The 20,232-nt window shown below is 42.1% G+C and overlaps 2 long non-coding RNA genes and 7 other non-coding genes across 9 annotated transcripts; all 9 read left to right on the plus strand.

The window, feature by feature from the left end:
* Positions 1-88: 88 nt before the first annotated feature.
* Positions 89-11,202, plus strand: LOC138362320 (uncharacterized). The gene is made up of 5 exons (XR_011227569.1): positions 89-291; positions 2,832-3,022; positions 5,571-5,762; positions 8,320-8,511; positions 11,069-11,202. It is a non-coding gene; the product is annotated as an uncharacterized lncRNA (long non-coding RNA).
* Positions 2,535-2,727, plus strand: LOC138362333 (U2 spliceosomal RNA). Its single transcript, XR_011227582.1, has one exon. It is a non-coding gene; the product is annotated as a U2 spliceosomal RNA (small nuclear RNA).
* Positions 5,274-5,466, plus strand: LOC138362323 (U2 spliceosomal RNA). Its single transcript, XR_011227572.1, has one exon. It is a non-coding gene; the product is annotated as a U2 spliceosomal RNA (small nuclear RNA).
* Positions 8,023-8,215, plus strand: LOC138362324 (U2 spliceosomal RNA). Its single transcript, XR_011227573.1, has one exon. It is a non-coding gene; the product is annotated as a U2 spliceosomal RNA (small nuclear RNA).
* Positions 10,772-10,964, plus strand: LOC138362325 (U2 spliceosomal RNA). The gene has a single exon (XR_011227574.1). It is a non-coding gene; the product is annotated as a U2 spliceosomal RNA (small nuclear RNA).
* LOC138362321 (uncharacterized) lies at positions 11,191-19,434 on the plus strand. The gene is made up of 3 exons (XR_011227570.1): positions 11,191-11,259; positions 16,539-16,729; positions 19,272-19,434. It is a non-coding gene; the product is annotated as an uncharacterized lncRNA (long non-coding RNA).
* On the plus strand, positions 13,521-13,713 carry LOC138362327 (U2 spliceosomal RNA). Its single transcript, XR_011227575.1, has one exon. It is a non-coding gene; the product is annotated as a U2 spliceosomal RNA (small nuclear RNA).
* LOC138362329 (U2 spliceosomal RNA) lies at positions 16,241-16,434 on the plus strand. Its single transcript, XR_011227577.1, has one exon. It is a non-coding gene; the product is annotated as a U2 spliceosomal RNA (small nuclear RNA).
* Positions 18,975-19,167, plus strand: LOC138362328 (U2 spliceosomal RNA). The gene has a single exon (XR_011227576.1). It is a non-coding gene; the product is annotated as a U2 spliceosomal RNA (small nuclear RNA).
* Positions 19,435-20,232: the final 798 nt, after the last annotated feature.

Genomic DNA, 20,232 nt, shown 5'->3' on the forward strand with positions numbered 1-20,232 from the left:
GAGACCAAAAACAACCCTATCAACTAGTCAAAATCAAGTAGGAGACGATTATGTTAATTGGTTATGTACATTAATGAATCGTGTTAATTTGAATTGCAGTAATTACTTCACACCAGCCAACATCGTATGAGGAAAAAGCCTTGGAACGAGCAGCAGAAGTGAGTCAGTCGAGTCCGGGTTTGATGGGTCGAAGCTGAACAACTGCAACGAGTTAGAGGGAAGGAAGGAAGGAAGGAAGGAAGGAAGGAAGGAAGGAAGGAAGGAGAAAGAAGGAGAAAGAAGGAGAGTGAGGTGAGTAATATCATTTAATAACTTTAGATTAAAGATTATGTGCGAGCAAAGAAATACGATGGTTGGTGTGGAAGGAAAGAAGTTGATTTTATGAATGGGGGGGGGGTTGCCAGTTAGTGCAATATTAATTGATTTTGTTTGTTTGTTTCTGAGATAGGTTATATAGGGTGAAGTTTTTCTATTTATATAAGTGTGGAAACTGGTTTAGATAGCTTAGTGGTTTGTTATGAAAAGGCTGGTAGAGATGGGTTGAATAGTGTTAGACTTGTGTCTGCATTTAGTGGAGAACTGGATTTGGTATTTAAATGGCATCTAATATGACGTAGTCATTGTGCAAATAAACTCTAAATCAACGGGTTTACTATGATCGAGAACCTAACTATAATAGTTACCCATTGTTGGCATGCTCTTCTTTTTTTTACAGAATTACTCACTCTCCCTTGTGAGGGAGGGAGGGAGGGAGGGAGGAGTGTGTGTGTATATCACTCGGAATTCCTTAGTCGGCTCTGACGGCGAAATTATATTCATACATACATCAAGATTAGACGTTTATCTATTTAATTTACCATTGCTGGAATGTACCAATGCGTAATAAAGACGAAATTCGACTTGAGATGGAGGGAGGTGTTGCTTTGGTGTGGTTTTACACGGCAACTCAACGATCGTTTGCCACTTCCACGCTTGCCTGCCAGCCGGCCAGCCACTAGCCTCAAAGTGAATTCCAGTGTCTTGATTAGCTTTACAATCCATCATTTACCTCAATACACACTAACAATGTGTATTTATATACTTCAATCGAGCATTCGATGCACACATTCACCTGTAATATATACGTCAATGAAACCCAGAACCCACCCAAGTTCAAGCGCACCTGCACTCTCACCCCTCTCCATTTGAATGCTAGTTTCCTATTTAGATTTCAAATGCTTCATTCACCCCTCTAAACACCACCGACGTATATTTACATTCTTTATTTAGGCAATGTATGCAGGCACACATTCATTCACGTAAAATAACGAATAAAATTGATATAGAATCTACTATAATTTGCAAAGCGACCAACCACCAAATGTCATTGTGAAAGCTAGTTTCGTAATTAGCTTTGCAATACTTCATTTACCTCCCTAAACACCAACAATGACCGAGTATTTGTATACTCGGTAAAAGCGATGGATGGATTCCTTACACATTCACATATATTAAGCAATGAATTTGCTATAGTACCTACAGTACTCAGACTTCTCGAATTACTTACATCTTCTTATATCTTAACTTTGTTGTTCATTCAACAACAGAGTCGTTTTCCAGGGAATCCCGTTATGTTAGATGATGCATCGCCTCGCCTCGCCTCGCATGGCATCGAATCGCATGTCATTGCATCGCATCGCATTGAACTGCATGGTATTGAATCACAAGGCATTGAATGGCATGGCATGGCATGGCATGGCATGGCATCACGTCACGTCTCTCGTCTCTCGTCTCTCGTCTCTCGTCTCTAGTCTCTCGTCTCTCGTCTCTCGTCTCTCGTCTCTCGTCTCTCGTCTCTCGTCTCTCGTCTCTCGTCTCTCGTCTCTCGTCTCTCGTCTCTCGTCTCTCGCTCTCGCCTCTCGCCTCTCGCCTCTCGCCTCTAGCCTCTCGCCTCTAGCCTCTCGCCACCCAGCCCTGCCTCGCTTCGCCTCGTCTCCGGTTTGTGAAAACGATGTATCAAGCAAAGTGTTAGATGTGAAAAAGTCGTGATATATATACAAAAATGGAATAGTTGGCGCGTAATAGTGCTGTTCGTTTTCTGTTATGGTATCAGAGAGAGAACGTCTCCTATTTATATTTTTTGACGAGCGTTGGCGTAACAGGCCCCTTGCACTTTTAATTCGTTATTGTACTTTTCAAAAGCTGTAGCTACCTTAAGACACATGACAAATGGAGGTTTATGTATTAGAGTTAAGCGCTATACTCCCTGGCCAGGAGCGAATTCGTGAAACGCCACGCGAGTCTGTTTACCACTTTGCCGCCAGTTACATATTCACTACTCATGAATGAAACCATGTAATATCATGAATTTGCATATATATATAAATTCATTGATCAGGTAAGAAATGGTTAAAGCCTTTACTGCATGGCGTTTATATGTATGCTTGAATTCGAATAGTACTCAACGATAATCACATGCCCTTTTGCAATTGAAACTCGCTACGTGGTTTCTAGCCGCAATTGTTGCCTGGTGTTGCAGAGCAACCATGCATCCTATCGCTTCTCGGCCTTTTGGCTAAGATCAAAGTGTAGTATCTGTTCTTATCAGCTTAATATCTGATACGATCCCCATGTGGGATCCTCGATATTAAACTGATTTTTGCAACATGGCGAAGTGCTAGGAGCTTGCTCCACCTTTGCCGCGGATCGGCCCGGTATTGCAGTACCTCTGGGATCGGTCCACTCCCTTCGGGGAGACCAAAAACAACCCTATCAACTAGTCAAAATCAAGTAGGAGACGATTATGTTAATTGGTTATGTACATTAATGAATCGTGTTAATTTGAATTGCAGTAATTACTTCACACCAGCCAACATCGTATGAGGAAAAAGCCTTGGAACGAGCAGCAGAAGTGAGTCAGTCGAGTCCGGGTTTGATGGGTCGAAGCTGAACAACTGCAACGAGTTAGAGGGAAGGAAGGAAGGAAGGAAGGAAGGAAGGAAGGAAGGAAGAAGGAGAAAGAAGGAGAAAGAAGGAGAGTGAGGTGAGTAATATCATTTAATAACTTTAGATTAAAGATTATGTGCGAGCAAAGAAATACGATGGTTGGTGTGGAAGGAAAGAAGTTGATTTTATGAATGGGGGGGGGGTTGCCAGTTAGTGCAATATTAATTGATTTTGTTTGTTTTCTGAGATAGGTTATATAGGGTGAAGTTTTTCTCTATTTATATAAGTGTGGAAACTGGTTTAGATAGCTTAGTGGTTTGTTATGAAAAGGCTGGTAGAGATGGGTTGAATAGTGTTAGACTTGTGTCTGCATTTAGTGGAGAACTGGATTTGGTATTTAAATGGCATCTAATATGACGTAGTCATTGTGCAAATAAACTCTAAATCAACGGGTTTACTATGATCGAGAACCTAACTATAATAGTTACCCATTGTTGGCATGCTCTTCTTTTTTTTACAGAATTACTCACTCTCCCTTGTGAGGGAGGGAGGGAGGGAGGGAGGAGTGTGTGTGTATATCACTCGGAATTCCTTAGTCGGCTCTGACGGCGAAATTATATTCATACATACATCAAGATTAGACGTTTATCTATTTAATTTACCATTGCTGGAATGTACCAATGCGTAATAAAGACGAAATTCGACTTGAGATGGAGGGAGGTGTTGCTTTGGTGTGGTTTTACACGGCAACTCAACGATCGTTTGCCACTTCCACGCTTGCCTGCCAGCCGGCCAGCCACTAGCCTCAAAGTGAATTCCAGTGTCTTGATTAGCTTTACAATCCATCATTTACCTCAATACACACTAACAATGTGTATTTATATACTTCAATCGAGCATTCGATGCACACATTCACCTGTAATATATACGTCAATGAAACCCAGAACCCACCCAAGTTCAAGCGCACCTGCACTCTCACCCCTCTCCATTTGAATGCTAGTTTCCTATTTAGATTTCAAATGCTTCATTCACCCCTCTAAACACCACCGACGTATATTTACATTCTTTATTAGCAGGCACACATTCATTCACGTAAAATAACGAATAAAATTGATATAGAATCTACTATAATTTGCAAAGCGACCAACCACCAAATGTCATTGTGAAAGCTAGTTTCGTAATTAGCTTTGCAATACTTCATTTACCTCCCTAAACACCAACAATGACCGAGTATTTGTATACTCGGTAAAAGCGATGGATGGATTCCTTACACATTCACATATATTAAGCAATGAATTTGCTATAGTACCTACAGTACTCAGACTTCTCGAATTACTTACATCTTCTTATATCTTAACTTTGTTGTTCATTCAACAACAGAGTCGTTTTCCAGGGAATCCCGTTATGTTAGATGATGCATCGCCTCGCCTCGCCTCGCATGGCATCGAATCGCATGTCATTGCATCGCATCGCATTGAACTGCATGGTATTGAATCACAAGGCATTGAATGGCATGGCATGGCATGGCATGGCATGGCATCACGTCACGTCTCTCGTCTCTCGTCTCTCGTCTCTCGTCTCTAGTCTCTAGTCTCGTCTCTCGTCTCTCGTCTCTCGTCTCTCGTCTCTCGTCTCTCGTCTCTCGTCTCTCGTCTCTCGTCTCTCGTCTCTCGTCTCTCGTCTCTCGTCTCTCGTCTCTCGTCTCTCGCCTCTCGCCTCTCGCCTCTCGCCTCTCGCCTCTAGCCTCTAGCCTCTCGCCACCCAGCCCTGCCTCGCTTCGCCTCGTCTCCGGTTTGTGAAAACGATGTATCAAGCAAAGTGTTAGATGTGAAAAAGTCGTGATATATATACAAAAATGGAATAGTTGGCGCGTAATAGTGCTGTTCGTTTTCTGTTATGGTATCAGAGAGAGAACGTCTCCTATTTATATTTTTTGACGAGCGTTGGCGTAACAGGCCCCTTGCACTTTTAATTCGTTATTGTACTTTTCAAAAGCTGTAGCTACCTTAAGACACATGACAAATGGAGGTTTATGTATTAGAGTTAAGCGCTATACTCCCTGGCCAGGAGCGAATTCGTGAAACGCCACGCGAGTCTGTTTACCACTTTGCCGCCAGTTACATATTCACTACTCATGAATGAAACCATGTAATATCATGAATTTGCATATATATATAAATTCATTGATCAGGTAAGAAATGGTTAAAGCCTTTACTGCATGGCGTTTATATGTATGCTTGAATTCGAATAGTACTCAACGATAATCACATGCCCTTTTGCAATTGAAACTCGCTACGTGGTTTCTAGCCGCAATTGTTGCCTGGTGTTGCAGAGCAACCATGCATCCTATCGCTTCTCGGCCTTTTGGCTAAGATCAAAGTGTAGTATCTGTTCTTATCAGCTTAATATCTGATACGATCCCCATGTGGGATCCTCGATATTAAACTGATTTTTGCAACATGGCGAAGTGCTAGGAGCTTGCTCCACCTTTGCCGCGGATCGGCCCGGTATTGCAGTACCTCTGGGATCGGTCCACTCCCTTCGGGGAGACCAAAAACAACCCTATCAACTAGTCAAAATCAAGTAGGAGACGATTATGTTAATTGGTTATGTACATTAATGAATCGTGTTAATTTGAATTGCAGTAATTACTTCACACCAGCCAACATCGTATGAGGAAAAAGCCTTGGAACGAGCAGCAGAAGTGAGTCAGTCGAGTCCGGGTTTGATGGGTCGAAGCTGAACAACTGCAACGAGTTAGAGGGAAGGAAGGAAGGAAGGAAGGAAGGAAGGAAGGAAGGAAGGAAGGAGAAAGAAGGAGAAAGAAGGAGAGTGAGGTGAGTAATATCATTTAATAACTTTAGATTAAAGATTATGTGCGAGCAAAGAAATACGATGGTTGGTGTGGAAGGAAAGAAGTTGATTTTATGAATGGGGGGGGGGTTGCCAGTTAGTGCAATATTAATTGATTTTGTTTGTTTTCTGAGATAGGTTATATAGGGTGAAGTTTTTCTCTATTTATATAAGTGTGGAAACTGGTTTAGATAGCTTAGTGGTTTGTTATGAAAAGGCTGGTAGAGATGGGTTGAATAGTGTTAGACTTGTGTCTGCATTTAGTGGAGAACTGGATTTGGTATTTAAATGGCATCTAATATGACGTAGTCATTGTGCAAATAAACTCTAAATCAACGGGTTTACTATGATCGAGAACCTAACTATAATAGTTACCCATTGTTGGCATGCTCTTCTTTTTTTACAGAATTACTCACTCTCCCTTGTGAGGGAGGGAGGGAGGGAGGGAGGAGTGTGTGTGTATATCACTCGGAATTCCTTAGTCGGCTCTGACGGCGAAATTATATTCATACATACATCAAGATTAGACGTTTATCTATTTAATTTACCATTGCTGGAATGTACCAATGCGTAATAAAGACGAAATTCGACTTGAGATGGAGGGAGGTGTTGCTTTGGTGTGGTTTTACACGGCAACTCAACGATCGTTTGCCACTTCCACGCTTGCCTGCCAGCCGGCCAGCCACTAGCCTCAAAGTGAATTCCAGTGTCTTGATTAGCTTTACAATCCATCATTTACCTCAATACACACTAACAATGTGTATTTATATACTTCAATCGAGCATTCGATGCACACATTCACCTGTAATATATACGTCAATGAAACCCAGAACCCACCCAAGTTCAAGCGCACCTGCACTCTCACCCCTCTCCATTTGAATGCTAGTTTCCTATTTAGATTTCAAATGCTTCATTCACCCCTCTAAACACCACCGACGTATATTTACATTCTTTATTTAGGCAATGTATGCAGGCACACATTCATTCACGTAAAATAACGAATAAAATTGATATAGAATCTACTATAATTTGCAAAGCGACCAACCACCAAATGTCATTGTGAAAGCTAGTTTCGTAATTAGCTTTGCAATACTTCATTTACCTCCCTAAACACCAACAATGACCGAGTATTTGTATACTCGGTAAAAGCGATGGATGGATTCCTTACACATTCACATATATTAAGCAATGAATTTGCTATAGTACCTACAGTACTCAGACTTCTCGAATTACTTACATCTTCTTATATCTTAACTTTGTTGTTCATTCAACAACAGAGTCGTTTTCCAGGGAATCCCGTTATGTTAGATGATGCATCGCCTCGCCTCGCCTCGCATGGCATCGAATCGCATGTCATTGCATCGCATCGCATTGAACTGCATGGTATTGAATCACAAGGCATTGAATGGCATGGCATGGCATGGCATGGCATGGCATCACGTCACGTCTCTCGTCTCTCGTCTCTCGTCTCTCGTCTCTAGTCTCTAGTCTCTCGTCTCTCGTCTCTCGTCTCTCGTCTCTCGTCTCTCGTCTCTCGTCTCTCGTCTCTCGTCTCTCGTTCTCGTCTCTTCTCTCGTCTCTCGTCTCTCGTCTCTCGTCTCTCGCCTCTCGCCTCTCGCCTCTCGCCTCTCGCCTCTAGCCTCTAGCCTCTCGCCACCCAGCCCTGCCTCGCTTCGCCTCGTCTCCGGTTTGTGAAAACGATGTATCAAGCAAAGTGTTAGATGTGAAAAAGTCGTGATATATATACAAAAATGGAATAGTTGGCGCGTAATAGTGCTGTTCGTTTTCTGTTATGGTATCAGAGAGAGAACGTCTCCTATTTATATTTTTTGACGAGCGTTGGCGTAACAGGCCCCTTGCACTTTTAATTCGTTATTGTACTTTTCAAAAGCTGTAGCTACCTTAAGACACATGACAAATGGAGGTTTATGTATTAGAGTTAAGCGCTATACTCCCTGGCCAGGAGCGAATTCGTGAAACGCCACGCGAGTCTGTTTACCACTTTGCCGCCAGTTACATATTCACTACTCATGAATGAAACCATGTAATATCATGAATTTGCATATATATATAAATTCATTGATCAGGTAAGAAATGGTTAAAGCCTTTACTGCATGGCGTTTATATGTATGCTTGAATTCGAATAGTACTCAACGATAATCACATGCCCTTTTGCAATTGAAACTCGCTACGTGGTTTCTAGCCGCAATTGTTGCCTGGTGTTGCAGAGCAACCATGCATCCTATCGCTTCTCGGCCTTTTGGCTAAGATCAAAGTGTAGTATCTGTTCTTATCAGCTTAATATCTGATACGATCCCCATGTGGGATCCTCGATATTAAACTGATTTTTGCAACATGGCGAAGTGCTAGGAGCTTGCTCCACCTTTGCCGCGGATCGGCCCGGTATTGCAGTACCTCTGGGATCGGTCCACTCCCTTCGGGGAGACCAAAAACAACCCTATCAACTAGTCAAAATCAAGTAGGAGACGATTATGTTAATTGGTTATGTACATTAATGAATCGTGTTAATTTGAATTGCAGTAATTACTTCACACCAGCCAACATCGTATGAGGAAAAAGCCTTGGAACGAGCAGCAGAAGTGAGTCAGTCGAGTCCGGGTTTGATGGGTCGAAGCTGAACAACTGCAACGAGTTAGAGGGAAGGAAGGAAGGAAGGAAGGAAGGAAGGAAGGAAGGAAGGAAGGAGAAAGAAGGAGAAAGAAGGAGAGTGAGGTGAGTAATATCATTTAATAACTTTAGATTAAAGATTATGTGCGAGCAAAGAAATACGATGGTTGGTGTGGAAGGAAAGAAGTTGATTTTATGAATGGGGGGGGGGTTGCCAGTTAGTGCAATATTAATTGATTTTGTTTGTTTTCTGAGATAGGTTATATAGGGTGAAGTTTTTCTCTATTTATATAAGTGTGGAAACTGGTTTAGATAGCTTAGTGGTTTGTTATGAAAAGGCTGGTAGAGATGGGTTGAATAGTGTTAGACTTGTGTCTGCATTTAGTGGAGAACTGGATTTGGTATTTAAATGGCATCTAATATGACGTAGTCATTGTGCAAATAAACTCTAAATCAACGGGTTTACTATGATCGAGAACCTAACTATAATAGTTACCCATTGTTGGCATGCTCTTCTTTTTTTTACAGAATTACTCACTCTCCCTTGTGAGGGAGGGAGGGAGGGAGGGAGGAGTGTGTGTGTATATCACTCGGAATTCCTTAGTCGGCTCTGACGGCGAAATTATATTCATACATACATCAAGATTAGACGTTTATCTATTTAATTTACCATTGCTGGAATGTACCAATGCGTAATAAAGACGAAATTCGACTTGAGATGGAGGGAGGTGTTGCTTTGGTGTGGTTTTACACGGCAACTCAACGATCGTTTGCCACTTCCACGCTTGCCTGCCAGCCGGCCAGCCACTAGCCTCAAAGTGAATTCCAGTGTCTTGATTAGCTTTACAATCCATCATTTACCTCAATACACACTAACAATGTGTATTTATATACTTCAATCGAGCATTCGATGCACACATTCACCTGTAATATATACGTCAATGAAACCCAGAACCCACCCAAGTTCAAGCGCACCTGCACTCTCACCCCTCTCCATTTGAATGCTAGTTTCCTATTTAGATTTCAAATGCTTCATTCACCCCTCTAAACACCACCGACGTATATTTACATTCTTTATTTAGGCAATGGCACACATTCATTCACGTAAAATAACGAATAAAATTGATATAGAATCTACTATAATTTGCAAAGCGACCAACCACCAAATGTCATTGTGAAAGCTAGTTTCGTAATTAGCTTTGCAATACTTCATTTACCTCCCTAAACACCAACAATGACCGAGTATTTGTATACTCGGTAAAAGCGATGGATGGATTCCTTACACATTCACATATATTAAGCAATGAATTTGCTATAGTACCTACAGTACTCAGACTTCTCGAATTACTTACATCTTCTTATATCTTAACTTTGTTGTTCATTCAACAACAGAGTCGTTTTCCAGGGAATCCCGTTATGTTAGATGATGCATCGCCTCGCCTCGCCTCGCATGGCATCGAATCGCATGTCATTGCATCGCATCGCATTGAACTGCATGGTATTGAATCACAAGGCATTGAATGGCATGGCATGGCATGGCATGGCATGGCATCACGTCACGTCTCTCGTCTCTCGTCTCTCGTCTCTCGTCTCTAGTCTCTAGTCTCTCGTCTCTCGTCTCTCGTCTCTCGTCTCTCGTCTCTCGTCTCTCGTCTCTCGTCTCTCGTCTCTCGTCTCTCGTCTCTCGTCTCTCGTCTCTCGTCTCTCGTCTCTCGTCTCTCGCCTCTCGCCTCTCGCCTCTCGCCTCTCGCCTCTAGCCTCTAGCCTCTCGCCACCCACCCAGCCCTGCCTCGCTTCGCCTCGTCTCCGGTTTGTGAAAACGATGTATCAAGCAAGTGTTAGATGTGAAAAAGTCGTGATATATATACAAAAATGGAATAGTTGGCGCGTAATAGTGCTGTTCGTTTTCTGTTATGGTATCAGAGAGAGAACGTCTCCTATTTATATTTTTTGACGAGCGTTGGCGTAACAGGCCCCTTGCACTTTTAATTCGTTATTGTACTTTTCAAAAGCTGTAGCTACCTTAAGACACATGACAAATGGAGGTTTATGTATTAGAGTTAAGCGCTATACTCCCTGGCCAGGAGCGAATTCGTGAAACGCCACGCGAGTCTGTTTACCACTTTGCCGCCAGTTACATATTCACTACTCATGAATGAAACCATGTAATATCATGAATTTGCATATATATATAAATTCATTGATCAGGTAAGAAATGGTTAAAGCCTTTACTGCATGGCGTTTATATGTATGCTTGAATTCGAATAGTACTCAACGATAATCACATGCCCTTTTGCAATTGAAACTCGCTACGTGGTTTCTAGCCGCAATTGTTGCCTGGTGTTGCAGAGCAACCATGCATCCTATCGCTTCTCGGCCTTTTGGCTAAGATCAAAGTGTAGTATCTGTTCTTATCAGCTTAATATCTGATACGATCCCCATGTGGGATCCTCGATATTAAACTGATTTTTGCAACATGGCGAAGTGCTAGGAGCTTGCTCCACCTTTGCCGCGGATCGGCCCGGTATTGCAGTACCTCTGGGATCGGTCCACTCCCTTCGGGGAGACCAAAAACAACCCTATCAACTAGTCAAAATCAAGTAGGAGACGATTATGTTAATTGGTTATGTACATTAATGAATCGTGTTAATTTGAATTGCAGTAATTACTTCACACCAGCCAACATCGTATGAGGAAAAAGCCTTGGAACGAGCAGCAGAAGTGAGTCAGTCGAGTCCGGGTTTGATGGGTCGAAGCTGAACAACTGCAACGAGTTAGAGGGAAGAAGGAAGGAAGGAAGGAAGGAAGGAAGGAAGGAAGGAAGGAGAAAGAAGGAGAAAGAAGGAGAGTGAGGTGAGTAATATCATTTAATAACTTTAGATTAAAGATTATGTGCGAGCAAAGAAATACGATGGTTGGTGTGGAAGGAAAGAAGTTGATTTTATGAATGGGGGGGGGGTTGCCAGTTAGTGCAATATTAATTGATTTTGTTTGTTTTCTGAGATAGGTTATATAGGGTGAAGTTTTTCTCTATTTATATAAGTGTGGAAACTGGTTTAGATAGCTTAGTGGTTTGTTATGAAAAGGCTGGTAGAGATGGGTTGAATAGTGTTAGACTTGTGTCTGCATTTAGTGGAGAACTGGATTTGGTATTTAAATGGCATCTAATATGACGTAGTCATTGTGCAAATAAACTCTAAATCAACGGGTTTACTATGATCGAGAACCTAACTATAATAGTTACCCATTGTTGGCATGCTCTTCTTTTTTTACAGAATTACTCACTCTCCCTTGTGAGGGAGGGAGGGAGGGAGGGAGGTGTGTGTGTATATCACTCGGAATTCCTTAGTCGGCTCTGACGGCGAAATTATATTCATACATACATCAAGATTAGACGTTTATCTATTTAATTTACCATTGCTGGAATGTACCAATGCGTAATAAAGACGAAATTCGACTTGAGATGGAGGGAGGTGTTGCTTTGGTGTGGTTTTACACGGCAACTCAACGATCGTTTGCCACTTCCACGCTTGCCTGCCAGCCGGCCAGCCACTAGCCTCAAAGTGAATTCCAGTGTCTTGATTAGCTTTACAATCCATCATTTACCTCAATACACACTAACAATGTGTATTTATATACTTCAATCGAGCATTCGATGCACACATTCACCTGTAATATATACGTCAATGAAACCCAGAACCCACCCAAGTTCAAGCGCACCCTGCACTCTCACCCCTCTCCATTTGAATGCTAGTTTCCTATTTAGATTTCAAATGCTTCATTCACCCCTCTAAACACCACCGACGTATATTTACATTCTTTATTTAGGCAATGTATGCAGGCACACATTCATTCACGTAAAATAACGAATAAAATTGATATAGAATCTACTATAATTTGCAAAGCGACCAACCACCAAATGTCATTGTGAAAGCTAGTTTCGTAATTAGCTTTGCAATACTTCATTTACCTCCCTAAACACCAACAATGACCGAGTATTTGTATACTCGGTAAAAGCGATGGATGGATTCCTTACACATTCACATATATTAAGCAATGAATTTGCTATAGTACCTACAGTACTCAGACTTCTCGAATTACTTACATCTTCTTATATCTTAACTTTGTTGTTCATTCAACAACAGTCGTTTTCCAGGGAATCCCGTTATGTTAGATGATGCATCGCCTCGCCTCGCCTCGCATGGCATCGAATCGCATGTCATTGCATCGCATCGCATTGAACTGCATGGTATTGAATCACAAGGCATTGAATGGCATGGCATGGCATGGCATGGCATGGCATCACGTCACGTCTCTCGTCTCTCGTCTCTCGTCTCTCGTCTCTAGTTCTCTAGTCTCTCGTCTCTCGTCTCTCGTCTCTCGTCTCTCGTCTCTCGTCTCTCGTCTCTCGTCTCTCGTCTCTCGTCTCTCGTCTCTCGTCTCTCGTCTCTCGTCTCTCGTCTCTCGTCTCTCGCCTCTCGCCTCTCGCCTCTCGCCTCTCGCCTCTAGCCTCTAGCCTCTCGCCACCCAGCCCTGCCTCGCTTCGCCTCGTCTCCGGTTTGTGAAAACGATGTATCAAGCAAAGTGTTAGATGTGAAAAAGTCGTGATATATATACAAAATGGAATAGTTGGCGCGTAATAGTGCTGTTCGTTTTCTGTTATGGTATCAGAGAGAGAACGTCTCCTATTTATATTTTTTGACGAGCGTTGGCGTAACAGGCCCCTTGCACTTTTAATTCGTTATTGTACTTTTCAAAAGCTGTAGCTACCTTAAGACACATGACAAATGGAGGTTTATGTATTAGAGTTAAGCGCTATACTCCCTGGCCAGGAGCGAATTCGTGAAACGCCACGCGAGTCTGTTTTACCACTTTGCCGCCAGTTACATATTCACTACTCATGAATGAAACCATGTAATATCATGAATTTGCATATATATATAAATTCATTGATCAGGTAAGAAATGGTTTAAAGCCTTTACTGCATGGCGTTTATATGTATGCTTGAATTCGAATAGTACTCAACGATAATCACATGCCCTTTTGCAATTGAACTCGCTACGTGGTTTCTAGCCGCAATTGTTGCCTGGTGTTGCAGAGCAACCATGCATCCTATCGCTTCTCGGCCTTTTGGCTAAGATCAAAGTGTAGTATCTGTTCTTATCAGCTTAATATCTGATACGATCCCCATGTGGGATCCTCGATATTAAACTGATTTTTGCAACATGGCGAAGTGCTAGGAGCTTGCTCCACCTTTGCCGCGGATCGGCCCGGTATTGCAGTACCTCTGGGATCGGTCCACTCCCTTCGGGGAGACCAAAAACAACCCTATCAACTAGTCAAAATCAAGTAGGAGACGATTATGTTAATTGGTTATGTACATTAATGAATCGTGTTAATTTGAATTGCAGTAATTACTTCACACCAGCCATCGTATGTATGAGGAAAAAGCCTTGGAACGAGCAGCAGAAGTGAGTCAGTCGAGTCCGGGTTTGATGGGTCGAAGCTGAACAACTGCAACGAGTTAGAGGGAAGGAAGGAAGGAAGGAAGGAAGGAAGGAAGGAAGGAAGGAAGGAGAAGAAGGAGAAGAAGGAGTGAGGTGAGTAATATCATTTAATAACTTTAGATTAAAGATTATGTGCGAGCAAAGAAATACGATGGTTGGTGTGGAAGGAAAGAAGTTGATTTTATGAATGGGGGGGGGTTGCCAGTTAGTGCAATATTAATTGATTTTGTTTGTTTTCTGAGATAGGTTATATAGGGTGAAGTTTTTCTCTATTTATATAAGTGTGGAAACTGTTTAGATAGCTTAGTGGTTTGTTATGAAAAGGCTGGTAGAGATGGGTTGAATAGTGTTAGACTTGTGTCTGCATTTAGTGGAGAACTGGATTTGGTATTTAAATGGCATCTAATATGACGTAGTCATTGTGCAAATAAACTCTAAATCAACGGGTTTACTATGATCGAGAACCTAACTATAATAGTTACCCATTGTTGGCATGCTCTTCTTTTTTTTACAGAATTACTCACTCTCCCTTGTGAGGAGGGAGGGAGGGAGGGAGGAGTGTGTGTATATCACTCGGAATTCCTTAGTCGGCTCTGACGGCGAAATTATATTCATACATACATCAAGATTAGACGTTTTATCTATTTAATTTACCATTGCTGGAATGTACCAATGCGTAATAAAGACGAAATTCGACTTGAGATGGAGGGAGGTGTTGCTTTGGTGTGGTTTTACACGGCAACTCAACGATCGTTTGCCACTTCCACGCTTGCCTGCCAGCCGGCCAGCCACTAGCCTCAAAGTGAATTCCAGTGTCTTGATTAGCTTTACAATCCATCATTTACCTCAATACACACTAACAATGTGTATTTATATACTTCAATCGAGCATTCGATGCACACATTCACCTGTAATATATACGTCAATGAAACCCAGAACCCACCCAAGTTCAAGCGCACCTGCACTCTCACCCCTCTCCATTTGAATGCTAGTTTCCTATTTAGATTTCAAATGCTTCATTCACCCCTCTAAACACCACCGACGTATATTTACATTCTTTATTTAGGCAATGTATGCAGGCACACATTCATTCACGTAAAATAACGAATAAAATTGATATAGAATCTACTATAATTTGCAAAGCGACCAACCACCAAATGTCATTGTGAAAGCTAGTTTCGTAATTAGCTTTGCAATACTTCATTTACCTCCCTAAACACCAACAATGACCGAGTATTTGTATACTCGGTAAAAGCGATGGATGGATTCCTTACACATTCACATATATTAAGCAATGAATTTGCTATAGTACCTACAGTACTCAGACTTCTCGAATTACTTACATCTTCTTATATCTTAACTTTGTTGTTCATTCAACAACAGAGTCGTTTTCCAGGGAATCCCGTTATGTTAGATGATGCATCGCCTCGCCTCGCCTCGCATGGCATCGAATCGCATGTCATTGCATCGCATCGCATTGAACTGCATGGTATTGAATCACAAGGCATTGAATGGCATGGCATGGCATGCATGGCATGGCATCACGTCACGTCTCTCGTCTCTCGTCTCTCGTCTCTCGTCTCTAGTCCTCTCGTCTCTCGTCTCTCGTCTCTCGTCTCTCGTCTCTCGTCTCTCGTCTCTCGTCTCTCGTCTCTCGTCTCTCGTCTCTCGTCTCTCGTCTCTCGTCTCTCGTCCTCTCGCCTCTCGCCTCTCGCCTCGCCTCTAGCCTCAGCCTCTCGCCACCCAGCCCTGCCTCGCTTCGCCTCGTCTCCGGTTTGTGAAAACGATGTATCAAGCAAAGTGTTAGATGTGAAAAAGTCGTGATATATTACAAAAATGGAATAGTTGGCGCGTAATAGTGCTGTTCGTTTTCTGTTATGGTATCAGAGAGAGAACGTCTCCTATTTATATTTTTTGACGAGCGTTGGCGTAACAGGCCCCTTGCACTTTTAATTCGTTATTGTACTTTTCAAAAGCTGTAGCTACCTTAAGACACATGACAAATGGAGGTTTATGTATTAGAGTTAAGCGCTATACTCCCTGGCCAGGAGCGAATTCGTGAAACGCCACGCGAGTCTGTTTCCACTTTGCCGCCAGTTACATATTCACTACTCATGAAGAAACCATGTAATATCATGAATTTGCATATATATATAAATTCATTGATCAGGTAAGAAATGGTTAAAGCCTTTACTGCATGGCGTTTATATGTATGCTTGAATTCGAATAGTACTCAACGATAATCACATGCCCTTTTGCAATTGAAACTCGCTACGTGGTTTCTAGCCGCAATTGTTGCCTGGTGTTGCAGAGCAACCATGCATCCTATCGCTTCTCGGCCTTTTGGCTAAGATCAAAGTGTAGTATCTGTTCTCTATCAGCTTAATATCTGATACGATCCCCATGTGGGATCCTCGATATTAAACTGATTTTTGCAACATGGCGAAGTGACTAGGAGCTTGCTCCACCTTTGCCGCGGATCGGCCCGTATTGCAGTACCTCTGGGATCGGTCCACTCCCTTCGGGGAGACCAAAAACAACCCTATCAACTAGTCAAAATCAAGTAGGAGACGATTATGTTAATTGGTTATGTACATTAATGAATCGTGTTAATTTGAATTGCAGTAATTACTTCACACCAGCCAACATCGTATGAGGAAAAAGCCTTGGAACGAGCAGCAGAAGTGAGTCAGTCGAGTCCGGGTTTGATGGGTCGAAGCTGAACAACTGCAACGAGTTAGAGGGAAGGAAGGAAGGAAGGAAGGAAGGAAGGAAGGAAGAAGGAAGGAGAAAGAAGGAGAAAGAAGGAGAGTGAGGTGAGTAATATCATTTAATAACTTTAGATTAAAGATTTGTGCGAGCAAGAAATACGATGGTTGGTGTGGAAGGAAAGAAGTTGATTTTATGAATGGGGGGGGGGTTGCCAGTTAGTGCAATATTATTGATTTTGTTTGTTTTCTGAGATAGGTTATATAGGGTGAAGTTTTTCTCTATTTATATAAGTGTGGAAACTGGTTTAGATAGCTTAGTGGTTTGTTATGAAAGGCTGGTAGAGATGGTTGAATAGTGTTAGACTTGTGTCTGCATTTAGTGGAGAACTGGATTTGGTATTTAAATGGCATCTAATATGACGTAGTCATTGTGCAAATAAACTCTAAATCAACGGGTTTACTATGATCGAGAACCTAACTATAATAGTTAACCCATTGTTGGCATGCTCTTCTTTTTTTTACAGAATTACTCACTCTCCCTTGTGAGGGAGGGAGGGAGGGAGGAGTGTGTGTGTATATCACTCGGAATTCCTTAGTCGGCTCTGACGGCGAAATTATATTCATACATACATCAAGATTAGACGTTTATCTATTTAATTTACCATTGCTGGAATGTACCAATGCGTAATAAAGACGAAATTCGACTTGAGATGGAGGGAGGTGTTGCTTTGGTGTGGTTTTACACGGCAACTCAACGATCGTTTGCCACTTCCACGCTTGCCTGCCAGCCGGCCAGCCACTAGCCTCAAAGTGAATTCCAGTGTCTTGATTAGCTTTACAATCCATCATTTACCTCAATACACACTAACAATGTGTATTTATATACTTCAATCGAGCATTCGATGCACACATTCACCTGTAATATATACGTCAATGAAACCCAGAACCCACCCAAGTTCAAGCGCACCTGCACTCTCACCCCTCTCCATTTGAATGCTAGTTTCCTATTTAGATTTCAAATGCTTCATTCACCCCTCTAAACACCACCGACGTATATTTACATTCTTTATTTAGGCAATGTATGCAGGCACACATTCATTCACGTAAAATAACGAATAAAATTGATATAGAATCTACTATAATTTGCAAAGCGACCAACCACCAAATGTCATTGTGAAAGCTAGTTTCGTAATTAGCTTTGCAATACTTCATTTACCTCCCTAAACACCAACAATGAGCGAGTATTTGTATACTCGGTAAAAGCGATGGATGGATTCCTTACACATTCACATATATTAAGCAATGAATTTGCTATAGTACCTACAGTACTCAGACTTCTCGAATTACTTACATCTTCTTATATCTTAACTTTGTTGTTCATTCAACAACAGAGTCGTTTTCCAGGGAATCCCGTTATGTTAGATGATGCATCGCCTCGCCTCGCCTCGCATGGCATCGAATCGCATGTCATTGCATCGCATCGCATTGAACTGCATGGTATTGAATCACAAGGCATTGAATGGCATGGCATGGCATGGCATGGCATGGCATCACGTCACGTCTCTCGTCTCTCGTCTCTCGTCTCTCGTCTCTAGTCTCTCTCTCGTCTCTCGTCTCTCGTCTCTCGTCTCTCGTCTCTCGTCTCTCGTCTCTCGTCTCTCGTCTCTCGTCTCTCGTCTCTCGTCTCTCGTCTCTCGTCTCTCGTCTCTCGCCTCTCGCCTCTCGCCTCTCGCCTCTAGCCTCTAGCCTCTAGCCTCTCGCCACCCAGCCCTGCCTCGCTTCGCCTCGTCTCCGGTTTGTGAAAACGATGTATCAAGCAAAGTGTTAGATGTGAAAAAGTCGTGATATATATACAAAAATGGAATAGTTGGCGCGTAATAGTGCTGTTCGTTTTCTGTTATGGTATCAGAGAGAGAACGTCTCCTATTTATATTTTTTGACGAGCGTTGGCGTAACAGGCCCCTTGCACTTTTAATTCGTTATTGTACTTTTCAAAAGCTGTAGCTACCTTAAGACACATGACAAATGGAGGTTTATGTATTAGAGTTAAGCGCTATACTCCCTGGCCAGGAGCGAATTCGTGAAACGCCACGCGAGTCTGTTTACCACTTTGCCGCCAGTTACATATTCACTACTCATGAATGAAACCATGTAATATCATGAATTTGCATATATATATAAATTCATTGATCAGGTAAGAAATGGTTAAAGCCTTTACTGCATGGCGTTTATATGTATGCTTGAATTCGAATATACTCAACGATAATCACATGCCCTTTTGCAATTGAAACTCGCTACGTGGTTTCTAGCCGCAATTGTTGCCTGGTGTTGCAGAGCAACCATGCATCCTATCGCTTCTCGGCCTTTTGGCTAAGATCAAAGTGTAGTATCTGTTCTTATCAGCTTAATATCTGATACGATCCCCATGTGGGATCCTCGATATTAAACTGATTTTTGCAACATGGCGAAGTGCTAGGAGCTTGCTCCACCTTTGCCGCGGATCGGCCCGGTATTGCAGTACCTCTGGGATCGGTCCACTCCCTTCGGGGAGACCAAAAACAACCCTATCAACTAGTCAAAATCAAGTAGGAGACGATTATGTTAATTGGTTATGTACATTAATGAATCGTGTTAATTTGAATTGCAGTAATTACTTCACACCAGCCAACATCGTATGAGGAAAAAGCCTTGGAACGAGCAGCAGAAGTGAGTCAGTCGAGTCCGGGTTTGATGGGTCGAAGCTGAACAACTGCAACGAGTTAGAGGGAAGGAAGGAAGGAAGGAAGGAAGGAAGGAAGGAAGGAAGGAAGGAAGGAGAAAGAAAGAAGAAGGAGAGTGAGGTGAGTAATATCATTTAATAACTTTAGATTAAAGATTATGTGCGAGCAAAGAAATACGATGGTTGGTGTGGAAGGAAAGAAGTTGATTTTATGAATGGGGGGTTGCCAGTTAATGCAATATTAATTGATTTTGTTTGTTTTCTGAGATAGGTTATATAGGGTGAAGTTTTTCTCTATTTATATAAGTGTGGAAACTGGTTTAGATAGCTTAGTGGTTTGTTATGAAAAGGCTGGTAGAGATGGGTTGAATAGTGTTAGACTTGTGTCTGCATTTAGTGGAGAACTGGATTTGGTATTTAAATGGCATCTAATATGACGTAGTCATTGTGCAAATAAACTCTAAATCAACGGGTTTACTATGATCGAGAACCTAACTATAATAGTTACCCATTGTTGGCATGCTCTTCTTTTTTTTACAGAATTACTCACTCTCCCTTGTGAGTGAGGGAGGGAGGGAGGAGTGTGTGTGTATATCACTCGGAATTCCTTAGTCGGCTCTGACGGCGAAATTATATTCATACATACATCAAGATTAGACGTTTATCTATTTAATTTACCATTGCTGGAATGTACCAATGCGTAATAAAGACGAAATTCGACTTGAGATGGAGGGATGTTGCTTTGGTGTGGTTTTACACGGCAACTCAACGATCGTTTGCCACTTCCACGCTTGCCTGCCAGCCGGCCAGCCACTAGCCTCAAAGTGAATTCCAGTGTCTTGATTAGCTTTACAATCCATCATTTACCTCAATACACACTAACAATGTT

This window comes from Procambarus clarkii, unplaced genomic scaffold (genome assembly GCF_040958095.1).
Source record: "Procambarus clarkii isolate CNS0578487 unplaced genomic scaffold, FALCON_Pclarkii_2.0 HiC_scaffold_1631, whole genome shotgun sequence".
Taxonomy (NCBI): domain Eukaryota; kingdom Metazoa; phylum Arthropoda; class Malacostraca; order Decapoda; family Cambaridae; genus Procambarus; species Procambarus clarkii.